We start from the raw sequence: 11,873 nt of genomic DNA on the forward strand, positions 1-11,873 counted from the left end.
TGGCCCCAGCAGCACCCTGGTACAACGAGCTCCTCATAGGCTTAATCGAGGTCACCCCAGGATGGTGCTGGGGCAACAAGGGAGGTGTTCAGATGTGGGGTAAGCATGCAGGAGGCTTCATTGCATTTAGGGGGATGATTCGCTGAGGTAAAGTGAAGTGTGAAGTGTTTTGCTGAGTGAAAACTGTACCCAGATCTCCTAGCTCCATGGTGAATTGGCTTCTGTAGACACCATCTGCTGGATGTTCTGGAGGTGGGAGAAGGCCCTCAGGCCTGCCTTGCTCCATCTTTTTGGAGGACTCTTCCCACATCCTGAACTATGTGTCTGTGCTGGTTTAACTTCGTTATCACCTGAAGGCACCGGGGCAGGGAGGTGTGGATGCGTTACTCATTTGCAGCTCTGCTGTAGGAGCGGTAAGCACTGTCATGGGGAAAGGTGGATAATTTGGGCTGGTCCTGTCTTAAGTGATCACTGCAAGACTTGTTTGATGATGCCAGCTGATCCCTTCAGGCAATCAACCAGGTGGCTGTCACTCAAGGATCTGCTGCAGGCAGAGGTGTCCAGGGAAGTGCGCATAGACTGGAGTGGATGCAATGCAATCTTACCTGAGACCACAGCTAAGGGCAGCTAATACAAACCGTATTAGCTTGCATTTGCCACCCACTGGTAGGTAGTTAGCGAGGCTCAGATGACAGAGTAACTTGTTAAGCTGGGGGAACCAGACGGTGTCTCTGAGCCCTTATTCTGCTAATTCAGGTCCTTCAACAATGTCCAAGAAATAAGAACATGTAAACATGCCACTGATATAGTTGATATCTCAGCATTTAGATTTTGGTTGTCTGTGTCTTCTCTGGTAAAGACATACATTTTAAACTTCATTAAAGGATTGTAAATAATAATTGAAATTCCACATGACTTTATTATAGAATCATAAAACCATAGATTCATCATAGAATCATCATAAAATCAGAACATGGTTTGGGTTGGAAGGGACCTTAGAGAACATCTTGTTCAAACGCCAGATAGGGACACCTTCCACTAGACCAGGTTGCTCAAATCCCCATCCAGCCTGGCCTTGAACATGTCCAACGATGCGGCATCCACAGCTTCTCTGGGACGACCTGTGCCAGTTTCTCACCACCCTCAGAGTGAAGAATTTCTTGGTTTTATATCTAATTTTATATCTACCCTCTTTCCATTTAAAGCCATTCCCTTTTTCCTGTCACTACAGACCCTTGTAGAAAGCCCCTCTCCAGCGTCCTTGTCGGCCCCTTTAGGCACTGGCAGCTGCTCTAAGGTCTCCCCGGAGCCTTCTCTTCTCCAGGCTGAACAACCCCATCTCTCTCAGCCTGTCTTCATAGGAGAGGTGCTCCAGCCTCTGATCATCTTCATGACCCTCCTCTGAACCCACTCCAACAGGTCCATGTGCTTCTTATGTTGAAGGCCTTAGAACTGTACACAGTACTCCAGGTGGCATCTCAAGAGAGTGGAGTAAATGGGGAGAATCCCCTCCCTTGACCTGCCAGCCACGCTGCTTTTGATGCAGCCCAGGATACAGCTGGCTTTCTGGGCTGCAAACACACATTGCCAGGTCATGTTGAGCTTCTTGTCAACCAACACCCCCAAGTCCTTATCCTCAGGGCTGCTCTCAATCTATTCATCCCCCAGCCTGTATTAATATTGGGGATTGCCCCAACCCAGGTGCAGGATCTTGCATGTGGCCTTGCTGAACGTTATGAGTTTCTCATGGGTCCACTCCTTAAGCCTGTCAGCATCCCTCTGGATGGCATCCCTTCCCTCCAGCATGTCAACCACACCATACAGCTTGGTGTTGTCAGCAAATTTGCTGAGGGTGAACTCAGTCTCACTGTCTATGTCACCAACAAAGACATTAAAACAGGGCTGGTCCAAATCCTGACGCCTGGTGAATCCACTTCTCACTGGTCTCCACTTGGACATTGAGCTGTTGACCACAACTCTTTGAGTGTGACCATCCAGCCAATTCCTTATCCACCGAGCGGTCCATCTGCCAGATCTGCATGTCTCCAATTTAGAGACAAGGGTGTTGTACAGACAGTGTCAAATGCTTTGCACAAGTCCAGGTAGATAACATCAGCTACTTTCCCCTCATCCATCAGTGTTGTAATGCCATCATAGAAGGCCACCAAATTTGTCAGGCATAATTTGCCCTTAGTGAACCCATGCTGGCTGTCACCAATCACCTCCTTATTTTCCATGTTCCTTAGCACAGTTTCCAGGAGGATCTGCTCCATGATCTTGCCAGGCATAGAGGTGAGACTGACCAGCCTGTAGTTACCCAATTCTTCCTCTTTTCCCTTTTTAAAAATGGGGTTATGTTTCCCCTTTTGCAGTCAGTGGGAATGTCACTGGACTGCCACAACTACTCAAGTATGATGGATAGAGGCTTAGCCACTTCATCCACCAGTTCCCTCAGGATCCACAGATGCGTCTCATCAGATGCCATGGAACTGTGCACCTTCAGGTTCCTTAGATAGTCTCGGACCTGGTCTCCTCCTACAGTGGGCAATTCTTTATTCTCCCAGTCCCTGCTTCTGCCTTCTGCAACTTGGACAGTGTGGCTGGAGCACTTGCCAGTGAAGACTGAGGCAATAAAGTTGTTGACTACCTCAGCCTTCTCCATATCCTGGGTAACCAGGTCTCCTGTTTCTCCCAGAGAAGGCCCATCTTCTCCCTAGTCTTCCTTTTATCACCTATGTACCTATAGAAGCTTTTCTTGTTACCCTTGATGTCCCTGGCCAGATCTAATTCTATCAAGAGTTTAATTTTCCTAACCTGATCCCTGGCTGCACATACAATTTCTCTGTATTCCTCCCGGGTTATCTGTCCTTGCTTCCACCCCCTGTAGGCTTCCTTTTTGTCTTTGAATTTGCCCAGAAGCTGCTTGTTCATCAATGCAGGCCTTATGCCATTTTTGTTCAGCTGTTTCTTTGTGGGGATGTATTGCTCCTGAGCTTGGAGGAGGTGATCCTTGAACATTAACCAGCTTGTTTGGGCCCCTTGTCCCTCCAGGGCTTTGTCCCGTGGTTCTCTACCAAGCAGATCCCTGAAGAGGCCAAAGTCTGCTCTCCTGAAGTCCAGGGTAGTGAGCTTGCTGTGCACCCTCCTTGCTGCCCTAAGGATCTTGAACTCCACCATTTCATGGTCACTGCAGCCAAGGCTGCCCTTGAGCTTCACATTCCCCACCAGCCCCTCCTTGTTGGTGAGAACAAGGTCCAGCATAGCACATGTCCTCATTGGCTCCTCTATCACTTGGAGATGGAAGTTATCCAGGAACCTCCTGGATGGCCTATGCCCTGCTGTGGTGTCCCTCCAACAGATACCGGGGTGGTTGTGGTCCCTCTTGAGGACCAGGGCTTGTGAAGGTGCGGCTCCTCCTACCTGTCTATAGAGGGCCTCATCCTCTTGGTCTTCCTGGTCGGGCACCCTGTAGCAGATCCCCACTGTAATGTCACCTGTCCCTGACCTCCCTTTAACTCGGACCCATAAGCTCTTGGTTGGCTCCTCATTATACATATGTATGCTGTTTTGTTTTTGTATTCCCTGCCTATCCACTATGCTACCTGCCACAATAGTGTCAACTGATGCTCGGCTATCTCTATTTTTATGCCTATACTAACATTAATAGAGTATACTAACACTATTTTGATTGGCAGGGATTGATACAAACTCTACACATCTCCATTGTAAATAACACTTAAGGAAATTCCCTCACTTAAGGCATTACAGACCGTGTTGGCCTCAGCATAAAAGTGAAACTCATTTCACAGTGATAATTTGCAGGAATTTGCCACTATTCCTCTGTCATTAGTAAAGATATTTTGCTCTGAGAGAAGTGGTAAAATGAAGATGCAATTACATTTGACAGGAATCGAGGATAGCATAAGTCATAACTGCATCCTGGATTTTATCACTGATCTTTGCACTGCATATACCACAGAAAAGGACATCAATCGTGACTGAGCACCACGGTTGTTACCAACACACCTTTTAAAAATTACAAAGTTGCCTGAGATATTGAAAACACGAGGTCATATTTTTTTGTGCAAGGAAACACATCCAAATTATTAGAAATGTATGTGCTCAAAGCATTGCCATCTAATTACCCAGGCTTTTTACACCACAGCTATAAATGTTATATCTTGTAGCCTTGAATGTCTTGAAGGGATTGGCCTATGCCATCATATTGATCTTACTGAATATAATAGAATATATATGACACTGCAATCCAGAGAAATGCTAAATATAACATCTCCGTGTGTGTATGCAATACATGTATACCCCCCCCCCCCCCCCCCCCCCGAGAAATTAATGTGATGGATTAGGAGAATTTTTTATGTCCTGTCCTGCTTTAAAAAAAGATACAGAACATTGACATTCTACACAGTTTTTTGCCAGACTTCTGTATACCAATTAATCCCTGGGTATGGAATAAATACTAAGCTGTTAGCTACACAGAAGACTTTTCATCTTTTATTAATAGATTGTCTTCTTCACTCCAGTCATAGCATATTCAGTGACTTCATTAAGGGAATGGTCAATCATGACAAGAATAATATCTTACAGACAAATAGATTGTTTTAAGGAAATGGTGCATTTCCCCCAATTTTATTTTCACACTAGAAAGACTTAATTAGTTTGGATTTTTTATTCTTCCATTCCAGCAGTTCTTTTGATTAAGACATTCAGTTAAAAATTACTATTGACTCATCAAACATACCCATAGTGGAATGGTTATTGACTTGTCAAACATAGCTAGGGCTCCTCTTTGATTAAATTATGATCTTCTTAACTTATAATTAACTTAGCAGAAAATACACTTTATCAGGAGAGATCCCTCAAGGAATATCTAAACAAACGTTTATGCAACCAACAGAAGTACCAGTTAGCTTTTATGGTCAGATGTCACAGTTTTGTTCTGAAATGAGTTATAACTCCTGCACTTAATTACTCTCACCCATTAAAAGTTCAGTCTAGACCCTGGCTGAAAGCACTCTATATCAATAACAGAACAATACGGATTTAATGGGCATGCCCAAGTGTTACTTCTTTGGAATTGTGCTCCAGCTGTCCTCCAAAACAAGATCTGGATGGCAGGGATAGTCTATGGTAGTGTCTGTTTTATCTCAAGAACTACAATTTTTGAAAACAGCTAAAAGCTTACAATTACAGCGCTGCTATAAAAGTCTTAAACAGGCAGAGTTACTGGCTGAAGGTACAGTTTTGCCCCCTAGAGCAACGGATCTTTTTCTAGGGTTAGAGATCCCACAAGATCAGATCTCAGGGCAAGAAAGGATTCGGGGCAGAGAAACAGTGAGAACACAGGGAAAGAGATTCCAAACGTTAACAGCCCATGGGTGCATGAACGTGTGTTACAGGGGTGAGAGTCTGTGTCTTTTTCATAACAAAAAATCCTTAGTGTGATAAAGGGACCTGGCTTGGCTACTTACTCCACATTCCAATACACCTTCCGTACCCACCAGCCCTGTACAGAAGCCTCAGAGCATCTCAGGTGGTTTTAGTTACCTGCATGAGTGCAGTCAGTGCTAGATGCAAAGGCATGTTTCTATTCCACCACAATAAAAAAAAAAAAAAGAAAAAAAAAAAAGATGTAATTTCCTTTCTCAAGGCTGAACTTTTTTTTTTATTATTATCATTTTTGTATAGATCCACACAGCTTAATAAAATCCAAGTTAAGGTCTATCCTTTGCAGCCTGCAGCAAAATCTTAGATGGGTTGCAGTGCATTTTACACCAGGTGCATTTGATCAGTCACCTGGGAATACATGAACACAGTGCAACTCAAAAAGCAATAAGAGACAGGCCCAGAATGTCTGCCATGGGTAAAATCTAATAATGGGGGGTTATAATACTCTGGGAAAAGTAAAATGGGTTGTCCCTGAGGACAGACGGCAACGAAAGCATCATACAGCACAGAATTAGCCTGAAGTGTGCCGGTTCCAAATGAACACCGTTGTGTCTCAGATTCAATAAGCAAAGTGTAAGAGCTCTCACTGAGGTTGTAGGCTGAACCATCACACTCGTTGCAGGCTTGCTGCTCTGGAGCTACCAACAAAAACCTGGACCAAACTGACAGCGCAGCAGTTTTAACCTTCTTTCAGGTACTGTGAGTTATGTGATGAGGATCAAACAGTTACAGTGCTTCAGACAGGTATGTCTAAATCAAGCTAGAAAATGTCTGTTAATTAAACTGTATTATGCCCTCCCATGAGGGTCCATATGCCATCTTCACAGCAGGAGCTTAGAGACCAGAGACCACTAAAAAAGTGGGTTTCGGGTAAGTCTTTTGTGTACTGTTTTGCATCTGAAAATGATTGTGATCTTTTGCCTCTCCATTCTGTTCCACATCTGTGAAGCATTAGGATCGCTTATTAAAGTATCTAGTCTTTTTACCTGAAAGCTGCTGAAAAGGATTTGTCCTTTTCTTCTTACCATCACCTTTTATAGGCATAGGTAGGGGATTTTTCCTTTTTTTTCTCTTTAGATTGCCCCTTCTTTTAGGACATCCCTTGCTTTAGGTTACACTTTGTTACCGGTTCTGGGTGTCCGGATGGATTTTCCGCAGGTGTGCTGGGAAATTTGTTACAGTGCCAGCCCTGCTGCCACCAGCATCTGCCTTTCCTACAGCCCACCTCCTGCCAGCCCCCCTGGTTCTTCCACACCTAGACAGTCCCGTTCATTTTCCATTTAGAGCAGTTTTAATACTGTTTTTACAAACCTCTACAATACTAATGGATAAGACAGAACTAACATCAAGTTCTGTTTTTCCAGCCTCTTTAATTAAAAAAGAAAAAAAAAAAATAATCACCCTCTCAATGTTACAGCTGAGAAATCAGCCCCCAGCAATCAGGAAGATGAAATCACCCCATTTCTACTTCCTTCCTCAGGGCAGCACACATGGAAAACAGCCACATTTTGTGAAAAGAAGTATTGCATTGCTTATATTTTATCATCCCACTGATGAGCTTTATGAATTTGATTTGGCCTTTTACTCAATTTCTTGTAATTGATTTTTTTTCTGCCTCAACAACTGGATGCGGTTTCCTGTAGTTATTATCCTGCTGAAATTTAAACCTGTGCATATAATCCCAAGGTTAATTGAGGGCTCAGAAAAGGAGGGAGAAATGTAACTGAGTGACAAAATTCACAGCCTCAGCAGCCTTATTAATATATGAGATTTAGGAGGAAATATTTGTGCAAAGCAACAGTACAGTACAGACTGGACTTAGTCACCCAATTTGCAAATGTTGATCTTTTTGAGTATTCCTATTTGTACCTAAACGCCTACAAGGGGGGGGTGAGTGTGTCCCACAACAGGAGCAGGGGTTTAAGTGGGCTCAAGAGATTTCCCAGGACTGTGACGCAGAAGTGGGGCTGGGAGCAAGAAGTGGCACAGTCAGACCAAGAGCAGAGGAGCGAGCCAAAAGTCAGGAGACTTTGGGTATCCCAGGTCCCAGGTGAAGTAGTGGCCTCTCAGGGGACACAGCATGTCTGCTTTCAGGAAGATTTGTCTTCTGAGATACTTAGCTTCCTTCAGTCATCAGTGCTAATGAGAGGAAAAATCTTAGGGAATCCCATGTGCAGTACACACCAAAAATCCTATTTATTCTGGCTAAATGCTAAATGGAACAACAGAGGAGGTGATCATTTTATAGTATGTTACTGTCATAAGTGATAAGACTAATAGAAAAGGTAATTAAATGAAGTCTTAAAAAATCCACATGCTGTATATATTATATTTCCTTTGTTAAACATAATCAGAAGGATTCTGTACAGTTAATATTCTTGGAATTTTTTCCTATCTTACACGCAGATCATCAGGGTTGGAATTGCTGGACATTTAAGAATGCATAATGTTTTCCAAACTTCTGAAATCCTCCTAGGGCAAAGACAGCACTTCTAATATCTTTGGTGCTCATGACGGTACTTAAAATTTATAACCTGTCATATCGCTAAAGTAATATCAGCCTTTCTACACAGCTCTTAAAAATATTCTCTACTTAATGAGGTAAGTCAAAGGTCCTGTGGATCATTTCAAGTATAAACATCATATGTATCTTAAAGTGCAAATAGCAAAATGTGCCTGGAGAAGAGCTGAACTCTCAGCCTAGTGAGATGTTACCATGAGAAAGACAGAAATTTAGCTTGTGCTTCTCATGCTGAATAGCATCTGCTGGATCAAGTCAGCTGATCGAAATGAAGCAATTAGGAGTAATTGGCAGAAGTAAATGTCAGTGTATTTCCTTTTACAGATGTAGAAAAAGTCTGCATTTGCACACACCTGTTTCTCTATAGCCTGTACAGAAAGGCTTCAACTTCTCCTCCTGCCCCACCTGTCATGCAGAGGGAACTGATAAAAAGTGATGCTCTGTCAACATACTGCCCCTGACCACCTCTGAATGTTACAGGTTAATAACTTCCCAGCTGCCATTAAATGCTTCTTGTTTTTCTGGAAACTTAAACACACACACCCGCACACATGCTCACGCACTGCTTCAACCCACAGCACATCCAGAAGCCATAGCAACCAGCAGAGAAACCTCAGCTTGCTTGAGCTGCACTCCCTGACACCTTTTCCTCGTCACACAGATACCCTGGCTCTCAGACAAGCAGGGTGCAAGCCTTTGCACTTAAAACTCACTGTTCAGAAAGGGTAGCCAAATACGTTTTATTATTTCATACTGTAGTCAAAGCGTCCACCTTTTCTTTGGTTATCGCGTGCTGCCCATATCATTCAGGGTATGGAAAGGAGCTGTCGGGTTTCTCAAACACACTTGGGCTCTCCCTCGAAGTTTCAAACCCAGGGTTCAAATTGAGACCAACTTATTTTTAAAGGAAGCTAGATACATCTACACGTATAACACACTGCAGTGCGGGAAACCAGTTAGCCATGAATCGGCCTGGGTACAGGCGTTAGCACCCACAGGCTTTCTGACCTAGCTAGCCCACTTCATTTTACGCTTCAAGCGCCACTTCGCAGCCAGTGGAAGCGGTGCAAATGAGGGCATGAATAGGGCTGCGCTGTGAGACGCGCAGTGGGGACAGTCACCTCCGCACAGTGGTTCAGGCCACCTGTGACCCGATCCCCCCCCCAACCATCCGTGCCCCATCCCTGCAGCACCCGCAGCTCCCACAAAGGCATGGGCAGACCTGGGCACAGACCCCCTCCACCACCTCTCATCACCTGCTGCTGCACCGCATCCCTGAGAGGCTCCAGGTGTTATGCCGTGCTCTTCATCACATCTCTACATTTGCTACATGACTTCAGGACAAAGTGAGACAGTCCCAGCTCTACCAGGCAGCTCTATCCCTGCTGATCATCTAAAGCAGAGTTAAGTAAGTCCTGTCCATTGAGATGAAAGTGAAATCAGTTATAGATTTGATGTGGTAAAGGGAACTTTTAACACATACCAGAAATTGCTTTTCTGCAGAATTATTGGGGAGGGGGAAAAACTGCCATGATATTTACAAGGGGAAGGGAAGAATGAGAAAGTGAAAACTGAAAATCTTGGTAAAAGATGTTCTTTTGTCTACCAAAACCACTGGAAAATGCTTCTTTAGTCCATCATCTTTTTTTTCCTCTAAAATATTTAAAAAAAAAAAAAAAAAAATCAGCATTTGTCCCTTTTTAAATACAAAAATTGAGAAAAAGTGCTTTTCAAAATTCTCCATTTAACATCCCTGTACATGTTCCATTAACAACATCTACAACCTTGTTTTAATCACACCTTGAAAGTCACGTAGTTGAAAAAAACCACATCATATTTTGGGAGGTCATAGGAAGTCTGATGTTAGCAGAACCTTTTAAAGCAGTCCAATGGTCTTAGCTCCCCTTTACAAACTAGTTCTTAGCCTCCAGCAATGGAGAGGAAAACACTGGATGAAGCATAGGTCACCTAAAAAACCACAAACCTACCAGCTATCTAAGTATAATGTTCTTCTGGGTTTGCTATTTTAAGCTCCATTGGTGCACACCATAATTTTTGCTGTCTTCCCAAGTCCCCTGGACCAATACAATTCTAAAATTACTCAGTCCCAATTTCAGCAGTTTGGAAATCGAGGAAAAAGTCTCTGCTGTTGCTTTTTATGTAGTTTGCGCTGCAAAGTTATTCAGACAGCTGTGGAAATTAGAAGTCAGCTTGTTGTTTCGAGTTCTCAGATCGCAAAGCAAGAATAATTCATGATGATCCGGCCACGTCTCCTTCAGAAACCAATTGCAGGATTCCCTGAGCAATTCCTGTGCCAGGGGAAGTGCTCAGACTGGAAAATTGCCCAGCTCCAATGACGGAGATTCCACCACAGCCCTTGATAGATTTTAAGGATTTGTTATGCTCACTGTTAAAACAGCTATAGCTTGTTTGACCTGTGTATGTATCAATTTTCAAAACACTGAACTTGTAATATCTGTTTGCTGGGCTGATGATCAGCTCTGTTTCCCCTGTAAGTATTTATCAGCCATGACATTAACTATTAACCTTCCCTGATAAGTTAAATAGATCGGGCCCTATCTGTTCCCTGCAAGGCATATTTGCCAAACCTGTAATTATTCTCCTGAGCAACAGATTATTTCCCATTTTAAGCTACTTCAGATAACACATGTATAGGTAAAGCCATATAAACGAACTATAGCCTCTTAAGAACAGGGAATTGCAGAGTCACCTCTCTCCGTTTTGTCTGTTTTGTGGGCAGTAGTTTATCTCCAGTCTTCTCTATGCCTTACAGCCAAGCTTAGCCCCATTCCTCAACTTTGGAGGAGCTGGAAGGAAACCAGGAGGTGAAGCTGTGTCACAGCCTGAGCCATGACAAAGTGGAACAGTACTTCCTCGCTCCTAAGGTTTACCAGCTCTTGCAGTTGCATCCCTTTTGGCCATTGGTAATCATAGAAACATTGAGGTTGGAAAAGACCTTTAAGATCATCAAGTCCAACCATTGACCCAGGGCTGCCAAGCCCACCACTAAACCATGTCCCTAAGCACCACACCTACAAGTTTTTTAAACACTTCCAGGGATGGTGATTCCACCACCTCCCTGGGCAGCCTGTTCCAGTGCTGGACCACCTTTTCAGTGAAGAAATTTTTCCTAATATCCACTCTAAACCTCGCCTGGCATAATTTGAGGCTGTTTCCTCTTGTCCTATCGCTTGCTATCTGCAGAGAAGAGACCGACCCCCACCTGCCTACAGCCCCTTCCAGGCAGCTGTAGAGAGCGATAGGGTCCCTCCTGGGTCTCCTCCTCTCCAGATTAAACCACCCCAGTTCCCTCAGCCACTCCTCATCAGACTTGTGCTCCAGAGCCTTCACCAGCATAAAACGCTCTGGCTGGTCTTCAGCCTGTGGCTTCTGAATATACTGTCTGTACTTGGCCCACAGTCCCAAATAAACTTTAATAAACAAACTTGCTTTCTCAAGTACCTTATATTGGCCACATACTAGCTGTCAGGCTGGCTGACATTTCTCTGTGCAGCTCTGAAATACAGGAAACAGGGGCATTCACTACAGCAGGCAGCCAGAGGCAGACAGACACGTCTGATGACAGCCGATGGGGGCAGGGATGGTGACAAACTGCTCTGAGAACTCTCCCCTCCTCACGTTAGCAGCAGCCACACACAAGCAGTGACAGATAGACAGGCATGGGAATTTCTAGGATAATAACACACCATCTTATTCAAAACACATGCAGCTAACACGATACAAGGCAGTGAATAGCTAGTATTTTTATAGTCAGAGAGCCACAAGTGTCAGCAGCAGTTTGATGATAGAGTTGATTTCCTAATGGCTGAAAGTAAAAATATTAATACCGAGCTTTTATATTGCT

This window comes from Falco naumanni, chromosome 2, assembly GCF_017639655.2.
Source record: "Falco naumanni isolate bFalNau1 chromosome 2, bFalNau1.pat, whole genome shotgun sequence".
Classification (NCBI taxonomy): Eukaryota; Metazoa; Chordata; class Aves; order Falconiformes; family Falconidae; genus Falco; species Falco naumanni.